General features: G+C 36.9%; 1 pseudogene; it reads right to left on the bottom strand.

Annotated features, from left to right (window-relative positions):
• Positions 1 to 12800: 12800 nt before the first annotated feature.
• LOC121492820 lies at positions 12801 to 13530 on the bottom strand (annotated as a pseudogene).
• Between the last annotated feature and the right edge of the window lie 573 nt (positions 13531 to 14103).

Genomic DNA, 14103 nt, shown 5'->3' with positions numbered 1-14103 from the left:
CTATACAATTCTTCCTCAACTTGCAACAGGGTTATGTTCCAATAAACCCACTGCAAGTAGAAAATACAGTAGGTCAGTCGCGCCTATGTAGTGCAGTTGGTTAAACATCTGACCTTGATTTCAGCTCAGATTGTGATCCCATGGTTGTGAGATTGAGCCCCATGTTGGGCTCTGCATTTAGCAATTTAGCAGGGAGTCTGCTTGAGGTTCTCTGATTTTCTCTATCTCCCTCTCCCCCTCCATCCTGTTCGTTCCCCGCCACCTCATAAATAAATCTTTTAAAAAAATATGGTAGATCAAAGATGCATCTAACATACCTAACATACTGAGCATCATAACTTAGCCTAGCCTATCATAAACATACTCACGTTAGCTTGCAGTCGGGTGAAAGCATCTAACACAAAGCCTATTTTAAAATATGTTGAATATCTCGTGTAATGTATTGACTGCTGTACTGAAAGTGAAAAACAGAAAGCTTGTGTGGATACAGAATAGTTGAAAGTATATCAGTGTTTACCCTCGTGATCATGTGGCTGATGGGGTGGTGTGACTCACTGTTGCTGCTCCCATCATAAGACAGTATTATACCACATATCACTAATCCACAAAAAGATCAAAATTCAAAGTATGGTTTCTAGTGAATGCATATCACTTTTGCATTATCATAAAGTCAACAAATCCGAATATAAACCATCTTAAGTCAGGGACCATCTTTACTTGTTAGGTATGTTTGTTACTAAGCCTGTTTGTGGCCAGGAGGTCTCTGAGACTTGAAGCCTATTCCTAATTGCTTCAGAAGAACTTCTCCTGGAATTGGGATGGAAATCTTAATAGAAGTGATGATGCTTATGATGATAACAGAATTTATAGCAGCTAATGTTTATTGATTGTGTGCTCTGTACGGGAGCCAAGCTAATTGCCTCATAAGAATTGCTGCATTTAATTCTAACAAAAATGCATAGAGTAAATAAAACAACTGGGACTGATATTTGGGTTTTCTTAGCAGGAATATTCTTGAAACAAAATGTGTCTGAGTCTCAGGAGTTCCGGTCACTGGGAATCAGAAGTCAGGGCAGGGTGACAAGGGACAGCACAAAGGCACACAGATGTGAAGCTTTTCTGACAATGGAATCCAGGATACAGTAGTTAAAAGGTGTGATAGTCCAAGATCTGATCCAGGCAAGCCTATATTCTAAGGACTCCAGCCAGCCTGGCAATATAAGTAAGGGTAAGGGAATTTCGAGCAGTGGGCCCTACTTAAAGCCAGACTGTGATTCTTAGAAAGACTCTTATTGGTAGCAAGGAGATACAGGATGCAAGATGCAGCCTCCCTGGGGAAGGAGTATGGCAAGAGCTGGGCAGGTTAGACAGATCCCATCATAAGAATTATGGCAAGGATGGCAACATTTTCTTCTCTTGCACATTTCTGAAAGGGCAAATGATTGCCTAAAACCTTGTGCTTAAGACCAAATCTAGGCTTATCAATAAAAAGTATTGTGATCAATTAGTGTGCTTCTCTTGAGCACTAAGGGAAGAAGTGGCAGCCAGACTGGTTGTGATTCCTGGGTTTAATGGAAGAATGAGGACAGACTTGAAGAAAAGAGAAGAGGAGCTATTACGTAAAGGGAGTATGCATGACTTTTAGGAGAATGTGATTTGGGGCCCATCAGTTCTGCTTAGAACTACACAGAGGGGAGTATACCCATGGTGATTATACATTGATTATACATACCTTCTTTCCCCAGTCTGTTGCCATCTTGGGAACTGACTGTAGCATTTTAACACCCCTACTGCCCATGTCTCCCAGAGTAAAGGCTTAAAGTTAGGTGTCCCATGGTGACAATTTGCTGTCTATAAAGATCCATGAGCCTCTCAGAAAAACTTCAGTATTCATTCTCAGGAGAAAATTATATTGAAAAATAAATATTGATGGACAAAATAAATATTGTGGGTCTGATTCATTTTACATTTTTTATAATTCTCATAACAAAATTTGGTGGTGCTGTTTTGAAATACGTCAAAGGAACAATTGTATTTTGCTTAGAGTCCTATTTGAGAACTATATTTAAATTTCAAAGTTTTATTTAAATGTTTATATTTAAATAAGAATGGACACAAATGCCAGCAGAAGGAAACTTCTTAAGATATTTCAATATATATTATAGCAAATTATTCTTAAGTGAGGAACTGGGAAGTAGATATTTGAACATTTTTTTCTTCTTGAAACCACATTGCTGTGGCATTACCCAAATTAAATCTTTCAGTCATTGAAAGTGGAAAGAGAAAATTACTATATTAAAACCCAACAGAAAATGAATCTGGATCTTTTTATTATATTTCTCTAGGTCTGTAACTTCCCAACCTGTTCTGTTTGTGAAAATATACAAATATAACTCTCCACAAGAAGAAATAGCTGTCAGTCTTATAAGCTCTGTTTTTTAAAGTAGACTTTATTTTGAGGAACTGAGAGCAAGGTAACTATATGTAGAAATGCCTATTTGAAAACCCCTGTTCTATTTGTGTGGTAGCCTCTCAATTTATGTGTTACTTGAGGAGAGAGAAAGAGGGCCACGTATGAAATAGAGTTTTATTTTTTCAAAATTTTTAAGTATAGTCCACACACAATGTTATATTAGTTTCAGGTGTATAACATAGTGATTCAACATCTCTGTACATTATGCTGTGCTCGCAAGTATAGCTACACTCTGTCATCATACAACACTATTGTAATATCATTGACTGCATTCCACATGCTCTACCGTTTATTCCTATGACTCATTCATTCCAAAGCCGGATGCCTTTATCTCCCACTCTCATCTACCCATTTTGCCTATGTGTCCTCTGGTGTCCATCAGTTTGTTCTCTGTGTTTGTGGGTCTGATTCTGTTTTTTGTTTGTTCATTCATTTGTTTTTTAGATTTCACAAATGAGTGAAATCATGAAGTATTTTTCTTTCTCACTGACTTATTTCACTTAGCATAATACCCTCTAGATCCACTCATATTGTCACAAATGACAAGATCTCATCCCTCTCATCCTTTTTATGACTGCATGATATTCCTGTGTGTATATGAATATTATATATATATTTATATACCATCTTCTTTGTCCAGTCACCTATCAGTGGACACTTGGATTGCTTCCATATCTTGGCTATGGTAAATAAATAATGCTTCAATAAACATGGGGATGCATGTATTTTTCAAATTAGTGTTTTCATTTTCTTTGTATAAATACCCAGTAGTAGAATTATTGGATTATATGGTATTTTAATTTTTTGAGGAGCATCCATACTTTTTCCACAGTGACTGTACCAATTTACATTCCCCTCAGCAGTGCACAAGAGTTTCTTATTCTCCACATCCTCACCAACATTTGTTATTTCTTGACTTTTTGATTCTAAGCATTTTAACAAGTGTGGGGTGGTATCTCATTGTGGTTTTGATTTGCATTTCCCTGATGTTTAGTGAATTTGAGCATCCTTTCATATGGCTGTTGGCCATCTGTAGGTCTTCTTAGAAAAATGTCTATTCAAGTCTTCTGTTCATTTTTTAATTGGATTGTTTCTGTTTTTGCTGTTGCGTTGTTTAAGTGCATTATATACTTTGGATATTAATCCCTCATCAGAATATAACTGCAAGCAAATATGTTCTCCCATTCAGTATGTTACCTTTTTGTTTTGTTGATGGCTTCTTTTGCTATGCAGAAGGTTTTTATTTTGATGTGATTGCAATGGTTTATTTTTGCTTTTGTTTCCCAAGCTTTAGAAGACATATGTAGAAAAATGCTGCTATGGCTGATGTCAAAGAAATTACTGCCTATGTTTTCTTCTAATAGTTGTATAGTTTCAGGTCTCACATTTAGGTTCTCAATTTATTTTGAGTTTATTTTTGTGTATGGTATTAGAAAGTGGTCCAATTTTTATCCTTTTGCATGTAGCTGTCTAGTTTTCCCAGCAATGTTTATTAGAAAGACTATCTTTTCCCTTTTGTATATTCTTGCCTCCTTTGTCATAGATTAATTGACCATATAATTGTGGATTTCATTCTGGGCTTTCTAGTCTGTTCTGTTGATCTGTGTGTCCATTGATCTGCTGTGCCAGTACCATAGTGTTTTGATTCCTACGGCTTTGGAGTATATCCTGAAATATGGAGTTGTGATGCCTCCATCTTTGTTCTTCTTCCTCAGGATTGCTTAGTTATTTGAGCTTTTTTGTAGTTTCATACATAAAATAAATTTTAAAGCATAATTTTTTTCAAAAATTTATGTCATTAAAAGAAAGTAGTATAGTTATATAGATTATATAGATTTCTTAATTGTGTCTTTTCATTTAACAACTTTAAGTTTTGAACTGCTGTGTTATTTAACATAACAGAATTCTGTCAACATGCAGAAAAGCAGCAAGCATGATGTATTATCTACAAAGTGAACTTACAAATAGAAGGTAACAAAGATATAAAAACAAAACATTTCTTATCATCTTTTGTGCATGCAAACACATCTGTTCACAGAGTTCTTTTTTCTCTTGCACTCATTTACTCATTCATTTTAAATACTTTTTGCTAATTGAAATTGTAGCCCCCACAAAATATATATCAACCCAGAACCTACGATTGTGACCTTATTTGGAAAAAGGTCTTTACTGATCATCTTGGATTGTCTGACTGGGCCCTAAATCCAATGATAGGTGTCCTTTTAAGACATAGAAGAGAAGACAAAGAGAGAAGAGGAGAAGGCTATATGAACTTGGAAGCAGAGATAGGAGTTACTTAAACACAAGCCAAGGAACTCAAGGAACCATCAGAAGCTAAAAGAGGCAAACAAGGATTCTCTACTAGAGCCTTCAGAAGGAATGGATTGATTTTAGACTTCTAGCCTTTAGAACTGTGAAAAATAATTTCTATTGTTGTACCCCATTTGTAGTTACTTGTTATGGAAACCCTAGGAATTTAACACAGCATCTTTGAGCACCTTTCATGTGCAAGTATATTGCTAAGCAAGCATAATCTATGAACAGAAACTAAGCTATCATTTTGTCCTGGAGAGAATCATATCTGGTGCATGAAGCAGACATTTAACAATGTGTATTCTTTTTTTTCTCTCTTCAGAATTGTTTTAATTGAAGTATAGTTGACATACAATGCCCTATTTGTCTCATAGTGATTTGATAGTTACACATTATGAAGTGAGTCCCACAGTAATTCTACCTACCATCTGTCACCACACAAAGTTATTACAATCTTATTAGCTATATTCCTCATGTTGTATATTACATCCCCATGACTTACTTATTTTATAACTAGAAGTTTTTATATGTTGATCCCCTTCATGGATTTTGCCTGCCACTCAAACCCCACCTCATTCTGGTAACCAACAGTTTGCTTCCTATATCTATGAATCTGTTTCTGTTTTTTGTTTTCTGTGTTTTTTAGATTCCACATATAAGTGAAATCATACAGTATTTGTCTTTTTCTGTCTGACTTATTTCACTTTGCATGATTTCCTTGAGGTCTTATCCATATTGTTGCAAATGGCAAGATTTCATTCTTCTTCATGGCTGGATAGGACTCCATTATATATATGTACCACATCCTCTTTATCCATTCATCTCTCCATGGACACCTTTAAGTTGCTTTCAGATCTTGGCAATTGTAAATAATTGTTTCTTAATTTCTCTTTTTGACAGTTCATTAGTGTATAGAAGTGCAACTGACTATCACTGACGTCTTTTCTCTTATGTCTGTTAATATTTGCTTACATATTTAGGTGCTCCTATGTTGGGTACATAAATATCTATGAATGTTATATACTCTTCTTGGATTAACCCCTTTATCATTATGTGCTGCCCTTCTGTATTTTTTGTTACAGTCTGTTGTAAAGTCTGTTTTGTCTGATATGAGTGTTGTTACTCCAGTTTTCATTTCCATTTGCATGGAATATCTTTTCCATCCTTTCACTTTCATTCTCCATGTGTCTTTAAATCTGAAGTGATCTCTTGTAGGCAGTGTATAGATAGGTCTTGTTTTTTATTGATTCAGCCACCCTATGTCTTTTGATTAGAGCATTTAGTCCATTTACATATAAAGTAGTGATAGGTATAAATATATGTATTTTAAATGAAGCTTAAACCAAAGGATGGTGGGTGTCTGAAATGGGAAGGGAGGGTGGGTCTCAGTTACTGAGAGCTTTCTGTTGTATATGAGCACATTGTAGAGGTTAGGTATCTTAAAAAGTACACCAAGACACCTGAGATTGTAGGGGAAGCTTCCTGGGAAATACTGTATCTCAGCATTCTATCTAGTCTTGAAGAGCAAACAGGAATTTTCATGATGAAAAGTTAGAAGTTGTTTAGAAGATACCAAGCTGAAGGAATTGAAAGTATTAAAGGCACAAAAATATGTCAAGGTAAAATAGAGAAGTTCAGCCTTGGCATAAGGTAAGTAAATGCATTGGTTGAATCCAACTTGCAAGAGGTATGTCGCCCTGTTAAGGAGTAATGGCATTGAGTGAAGGGGGACTGAGGTGTTTGCTGGAATGTCATGGGTTAGAGAGATGGCATGGGGAGACAGTGGAGAATTATAATTAGTCAAAAGGATGTGACCCAGGTTAATTTTAGGAAAGTAACTCTAGTGGGATTTTTCTCTTAGTTATTAATTTATGTTTTCACCCATATTTTCCTCTTTATTTCTTCCCCTATTCATGTAGATCAAGGCATCTTCCTTGCCTTGAGGAAGGTGTGGGGCATGCCTCCATGGCTATTGTTTTCAAAATCTTAAATCTACTGAGAGAATAGAGTGTGGGAAAGGTGCCTCTTGGAAAACGAGACATGAAGATAGATGATTGATTCATTGGTAGTAGGTAGGTTGTTAGGTTTCCCAGGCTAAAAAGTTTTTCTACCAGTTTGAAGAATTAGAATGAGACTGATGATTTGAGAGCAGTACAGAACAAATGAACATATGTTGCACTTGGGATGTTGAGTCCTGGGTTTGAATCTCCAGCTTCACTGGATACTGCATGCCAGTAAAGGCAAGGAGCAGGGCAGCAGAGTATCAGATTGAAGGATCCCTGCAGGCTGGGATGGCAGTGTCAGCAGGAACCAGCATGATCTGATGACTGACAGTCAGAGGGACCTTGTCAAGCTTTGGCATTACGTAAGACAAGATCCTAAATGCTTGGTGCAAATCCAAGAGAAGCGAATGCTAAGAATGAGTAAGGTTGAATTTTCCACAAGCCCAACCAGATGGAGGCTTTGCAGCTAATTTAAATGAAAAGTAAAATATGATATTTTACTGAGTCTGTAGACCAAAATTATGTCCAGTAATTGGCAACAGATTTATGACAGAGACTACTAATTGAATCTAATATCTCTTCTTTTCCTTTCCCTTACAATTATAGAACTCCTGAGTGTGGCTAGGTCCATGGGCACTCAGAATAAAAAGTCCATTTCCCAGCCCACATTGTGGCCCTGTATGGGCATCTGAATAAATTCTTGGATTTGAGTAGGATAATTTGTTCTGCTTATGGCTTATGTCTTGTGTACTCTTTCTTTTCCATAAATTTGAGTCAGAGCAAGGCAGAAAGATGGTGGGGAAAATAATCAGAGGAGTTATAGAGCCACAGGACAGAAGGACTCCAGACCTCTAGCAACTTTGCAGAATGGAAGTCTCATACAAGCTAAGAATTTATGTGAAATAGAAATAAAATTCTGTCTTGTAGACCACTGATTTTCATGTCCTGGTCAAATAAACTGACCTAAATTCTTACTAACACTAGTCTGAAAAAAGGAACAGAAATGGGGCAAGATTGCTGGTAGGGAAAATTGTTAATTGGCTGTTATTGTAGTGAGAGACTTAGTGGCCTGAATTAAGATAATATGAGAAGGAGAACAGGGCTGGAATGAAGACAGAGCTCACAAGACTTGAGCACTAAAGTATGTGCAGAAGACAAGAAAGAGGGAAAAAATGTAATTCTGGTATTTCAACATGGGGACTTGAGGTTAGTGGTGATGGCATGTGTTGAGATAGAAAACAATAAAAAAGTAAGTCTTGAAAAGAAGGTGCATGAAATAAGACAAAACAAGAAGGCATGGGGCCTAGCAGTGAAGAAAGCCTATTTTCTGCTGGTTTGCTTCTTTCTACTAAGGAAAAAAGTTACTGGAAGTGAGTACATAGTAATAACAATAGTCACTGACAATCTGTTCAATATTAAGTGGATGTTTTCACAGTTTCTTTACTTTCTGATAGTTTTTGTCAAAGACTGCAGTCACTTTTCCTGTTTTGCTCCATAATTGAGCTCCCACAGTGCTTTCAATGTAAGGCATAAGTGAGCCTTGTATGAAGTTAAGTATATAGAGCCACTTACTTGTTTCACTAATATAGAAAATTATGATATGGTAATGGTAGATATATGTTGTTACACATTCTTTCAAAACTCATAGAATATATAGCACAAAGAGTGAACACAAATGTAAACTATGGACTTTGGGTGATAATGATGTGTGGATTTTGGCACATTGACTATAACAAATTTACCACAATGGTGTAGGATGTTGATGATTGGGGAGGCTTCCTGTATATGAGGAGGGAGTATGTGAGAACTCTGTAATTTTATGTTCAAATTTTGCAGTGAACCTAAAACTACTCTAAAAAAATCAAGTATTAATTTATAAAATGTATCTGTACTTTTATTTAACAAATAGCAAATTACATTTATTTTCCTTCCTTCCTATTCCAGTTTAAGGAAATCAATTTATTTTCCCTTTAGAAAAAAATCTAATGCAAGACTTTCAGTTTCCCCATTCTTGGGTTTGAGGATATAATAAAGATGACTTTAGAGCCATTACATACATCCACCAGGCTTTTCAGAGGTAGTGAGCCCATAAAGATTGCTGTATTTTCTATTATGGAAAATAATTATCACGGGAAGAAATAGCTTTAGTTATATAAGCAGTTTGTTTAAGTACAAAACAATCAAACTAGCATGGTTTTTAAGTTTGCTCTGGAGTTTTAATCCGGAGTTCAATTTCTGGCTCAACCAATCATCAGATTCTTGGGCAAGACTTTGTTACACTCTAAATTTTATTTTCTTCATTTCTAAAATGGCATTAATAGGAATATCCATTCTTAATTGATTTATTTGCAAATTAAGTGAGAAAATACATGTAAAGCATGTAGTATAAGTCCTGGCATAAGAAACTGCTCAATAAACATGTATTTTTGTGATGGAGGATATCGTCCAGTCACCAAATAACTGTCTTGGGGAATATCCAATTATTTAGTGAGCAAGAAATGAACTGAGTTTTAACATCTTAACTTCTGGCTCTACCTATAATTGGCCTGGGGTAATGGAGCCTGAACAGACAGCAGCAATATGAAATAGCTGGCCATGTGAAACAGAGTGTGAGGTTTGGGACTACTGGAGGAGCCCGATTTTGATATCAGAAATAAGAGAGCTTAGCAGAAAGGGAGCCCCATTAATCTACATAGGTGTCCTTGTGAATCTTTGACTTAGTACCTGTGCATGCATATAGTCAAACTGGGAGAAGCCTAGTAAGGAGCAGCTACTTCAGGAATGTGAGCTGAGTGTAAATACCAGAGAATACATAGTGCTGAGAGATAGCCCACTTCTCTCATGACCAGAAAAGTCATGATTTAGGAGGAGGACTACTATAGCCCAAGCATAAAGGATACTCTGGACCCATTCTAACAAAATTTAAAACCAAGCCTTAGGAGAAACATGTGGAACTACCAGTAAATTAATTCTCTGTCAGAATAAAGTCCAACATTCTTTATAAGAAGACAAATTTTAAAAAAAGATAAATTCAGACTTTAGACAATAGTACTCCATTTCCAGCATAAAAATGTTTAGGCAGTTGAAAAATCAGAAAAATATGACCAAAATAGGAGGAGGGTGAAAACAGAAAAAGACTCAAGGGATGATAGACATATTGGAATTAGTAGACAAAGACTTTGGGCAGCTATAATAAATATGATCAAAAAACTAAGAACAGGGGATCCCTGGGTGGCTCAGCGGTTTGGAGCCTGCCTTTGGCCCAGGGCACGATCCTGGAGTCCCGGGATCGAGTCTCACGTCAGGCTCCCTGCATGGAGCCGGCTTCTCCCTCTGCCTGTGTCTCTGCCTCTCTCTCTCTCTCTCTCTCTCTGTGTGTGTCAATCATAAATAAATAAATAAATAAATAAATAAATAAATAAATAAATCTTTTTAAAAAATCTAAGAACAAAGATGAATAAATGAGTGAACAGGTAGAGGAAACTCAGCAAATAAAAGGAAATGGAGGAAAGTAAATGAAAATTGTAGAACTAAAAAATATCTGGAATTTTAAAAATTAGCATAATTAGACTTCAAAAGTAGTTTGTGTACTGCAAAAGAAAAGCTCTGTAAGATAGGTAAATGGGAACTATGCAAACTGAAACAGTGAAAGAAAAAAAGAGTGGCAAAAAAAAATGACCAGAACTTCAATGACTAGTTGAGTATTATAAAGTCCCACATCTAACATATGTGCAATAAAAATTCAAACAGGAGAAGAAAAATTTTGGCAGGGGAAAAATGTTATAAGAGTATTAGTCAAAGAAGTCTCCAAATTTAATGAAAAACAATCTTCAGACAACATTGTTTATTACCAAATAACTAATGTCCCCAAGGATATTTATATTCATCCCCTCAGCAAGAAATGAACATTTAAAAACTTGGTTTTGAAAATCTCAACTCTCATTCTGGTCATGATGGAGGAATGAACCACAGCAAGATAAACACAAAGAAAACCACATCTGGGTATAATTGCTTTAAACCAAATTAAAAATAAAAATCTCAAAACATACATAAGAAAAAGACATACTACATACAGGAAAGGAACAATGGAACATCCACTGGATTCTCATCAGAAAAATGTAAATCAGAAAACAATGGAATGACAGTTTTTTTAATTTCATAACCTCTTATTTATTTACATAGAATTCTAAGTTTAAAACTATTATTTTGCTTAAAACCCTTGAACAATTATATGAGTGAGGCACACATGCTGGACTATATTAGCCCCAATTTGTGGGCAAGAATGGAAACATTATTCTTGTATTTAGTATGAAACAGATCTGGGATAGAAACTCTAGGCTTTCACATTTACAGCTGCTCTTTTTCTGTACATCATTTTAAAGAGATTTCACAGTGTTTTAAAGTATAGGAATAAGCTCTAACATCTATTCCTGGCAAGTTAACTCTTGAGCCAACCAACTTAATTACCCCATAAGCTGGTACATTTTAAAGCATTGTTATACTTCTAACTCAACCTCAAGGCTTCGTTTGAGGGCCACATGAGCCAAAAGTGCAGCAAAGCTTACGGGACCAAGGGACACACTGGTTAAGTATATTTTCAAGTCTTTTATGCCTGGCATACCCTCACCAGCTACTCAGATGGCAGTTGAGGCAACAAAGTGACAGGAGCAGAGGAAGGCCCACCTAAAAAGGCCCATGTATCATCATCCACCTGATAATAACACAGGCAGGATCACATCCCCTTTTTAGGTCTCATGTTCCCAGGAACTCTAGTGTTAGTCTAGTATATCATTATCAGAAGGGTAGAGGGAAATACTTTTGGAGTCTAGGCTATGCAAGGAGAGTCCAATTAAACCTATTTGGGGCCTAAAAGACCTAATAGTACTAACTTCATCCATGCTAAACCAAGAAAATCCCATCTTAAAACCCAGCAGGAATGCATGGTGGGTATTTTCCTTAGTTAGATGATTAGGGGAATTGGGAATCAAACACTGTGTTCCTAATAGGAAACACTCAATTGACTCCAAGGAAAGAACAATCTTGGTAAACTTTGGTCTTCCACAGACATAGAACCACAGGAGACTAACAAGGTCAGGACTCAGGGGACCACTCCTGATAGTGCAGGACTTCCTCACATAAGATGCATAGGTTCCTAAGAAGAGTCTATAAACAGGGAATCCCTGAGTGGCTCGGCGGTTTGGCACCTGCCTTTGGCCCAGGGCGCCATCCTGGAGACCTGGGATCGAGTCCCACATCGGGCTCCCTGCATGGAGCCTGCTTCTCCCTCCTCCTGTCTCTCTCTCTCTGTCTATCATAAATAAATCTTAAAAAAAAAGAGAAGAGTCTATAAACATATAACTTCCAAGTAAAAATTTGAGTGTATGCTTTTTCCTGGGAAAAGGATCCTTCCCTTCCCATAGACCCAAGATTAAAATCCTGAGCTAGAAAAAGGAACTGATCCAAGTATGGGCTAGGATAAGGAAGCCACCAGATACACTTAGGAGCCAGCCAAGCCTGAGAACCCATAAAGCCATCACTGAAAAAAGTTAGAACAATAGACTTATAGCAGAGACAACTGAGCACTATTTTGTGCTCCTCTTTGTAATTGTATTTCAAGTTCCTTCCAAAACAAGACCCAAGGAACCCCCAGGTTCAAGTATGTCCCTGGTCTTGGTCCTCTACTGTCTTGTATTCATGCTTGGGTATTCATTCACCAACACTAAACCCCAGGATAGAAGATATGACATAGCAGGACTCCCTCCTCCATAGCATGAGTCCTCTGCTGATTTCAGAGGCGGTAGTGGCAGACAATATGGAAAACACACTGGAACTTTTCATTGGAACTGGGCTGTAATGAGAAGTGCCACCAGAAACATCATCATCTTTTTCCTGACCCTTCTATCTAGTTTCTGAAGATACAGCAGAAAATAATCTTTTCTGAAGATACTGGATAACAATTCCAAAAGACAAAACACATGCCTCCACTGCACTGTGCTTTCAGAGTTCTCAGTTTAGTTCAGCAGCCAAATGAGTTGATTGGTGCATTCACCTCCATAGCCAAGTAAGCCCACCTCTTTGAGAAGGCCCACTCTCTTCTTGGTAGCATGAGAGATGGAAAGGCATTGAGAACTCAGAAATTGCCTGGAAATTCTTCCCCAGAAAGGCAATTTCATGAATGAGGTCTTCCAGCACATAACACCATACTTCTCTAGGTGCTTCTCAATCACTGTGTTGTCTGTCAAAAGGATGATTTTGTTCTTGATCTTGCTTTGTCCATGTTTCAAGATGAGTTCCCAGACAGACTTCAGATTTGGAAATCCTCAGATAATATAAGATTCCAATATACACAGTATTTTTATGGTCTGGGGAGTAACTTTGACAAAGACACCACTGAAAAATCTTTAGGCTAACCTTGCAGTGGTCCTCTGCACTAGTAAACTCATCCCATTAATACTTTGGGTGTATACAGTAAAGACCAAGAAATGTTTATCTGGCACTTCCTAGCCATGAGGTTTCACTTCTTTCTAGTTGTCTGAGTTGGGCCCTGTCATGTTGTTGCTTCCAGGAATCACTTAGGAACCTTTACAGTTGCTGAAACTTGAGTTCTTTTCCTTTCTTTGGCTCCTTCTTGTTTAAAAGTGCCTGCTTTGTTTGAATGGCTTTGAGGGTCTGATAAGCCTTCCTCTTTTTCAGGAGATTTTCTAGAACCAAAGAGATCTTTTTGCTTTGCTCTTGCTTCATCTTTCCAAAACTGTGGCTACTGCTATGCACAGTCCTACCACTTAGGGAAGAGAAAACCACTTTATGTTTACTTAACAATAGAGACGTCCCTTCTAGCTCACTACTAGCCAGCCAGCCAGCCAGTGCCCAGTTAGTTGAGGTCTTGCTAACACTGATTCCTGCCAAAAGTTACACAAAGGTTCCTTCACACTGCTTCCATGCACTTTAGAGCCATCTTCAAAATGCCAACCTTTTCATTTTCACTATATTGACTTAATACTGGTGGCTGGGCTATAAACAAAGAAATGCTTCAGATAATGCACCTATGACTTCTGGTGTGGAATGACAATTTTAAAATGCTAGGAAATAAACTGTGAATTTAGAATTAAAATCAAGCAAAATTTTCTTCAAAACTTAAACCCCAAAATATCTTTTAGATATCTGAAAGATCTTCTTTTGCTACAAGAAATGTTAAGTGAACTTATTCAGGTTAAAGGGGAAAACTCAAATATAAGTGAATAAAGAACAGTCAATATTTTTCTACTTAATTTCTTTAAAAAGCAGTTGACTATTTGAAGAAAAAGTAACAATGTG

This window comes from Vulpes lagopus, chromosome 6, assembly GCF_018345385.1.
Source record: "Vulpes lagopus strain Blue_001 chromosome 6, ASM1834538v1, whole genome shotgun sequence".
Lineage (NCBI taxonomy): Eukaryota > Metazoa > Chordata > Mammalia > Carnivora > Canidae > Vulpes > Vulpes lagopus.
This window is presented reverse-complemented; position numbering and strand designations above follow the sequence as displayed.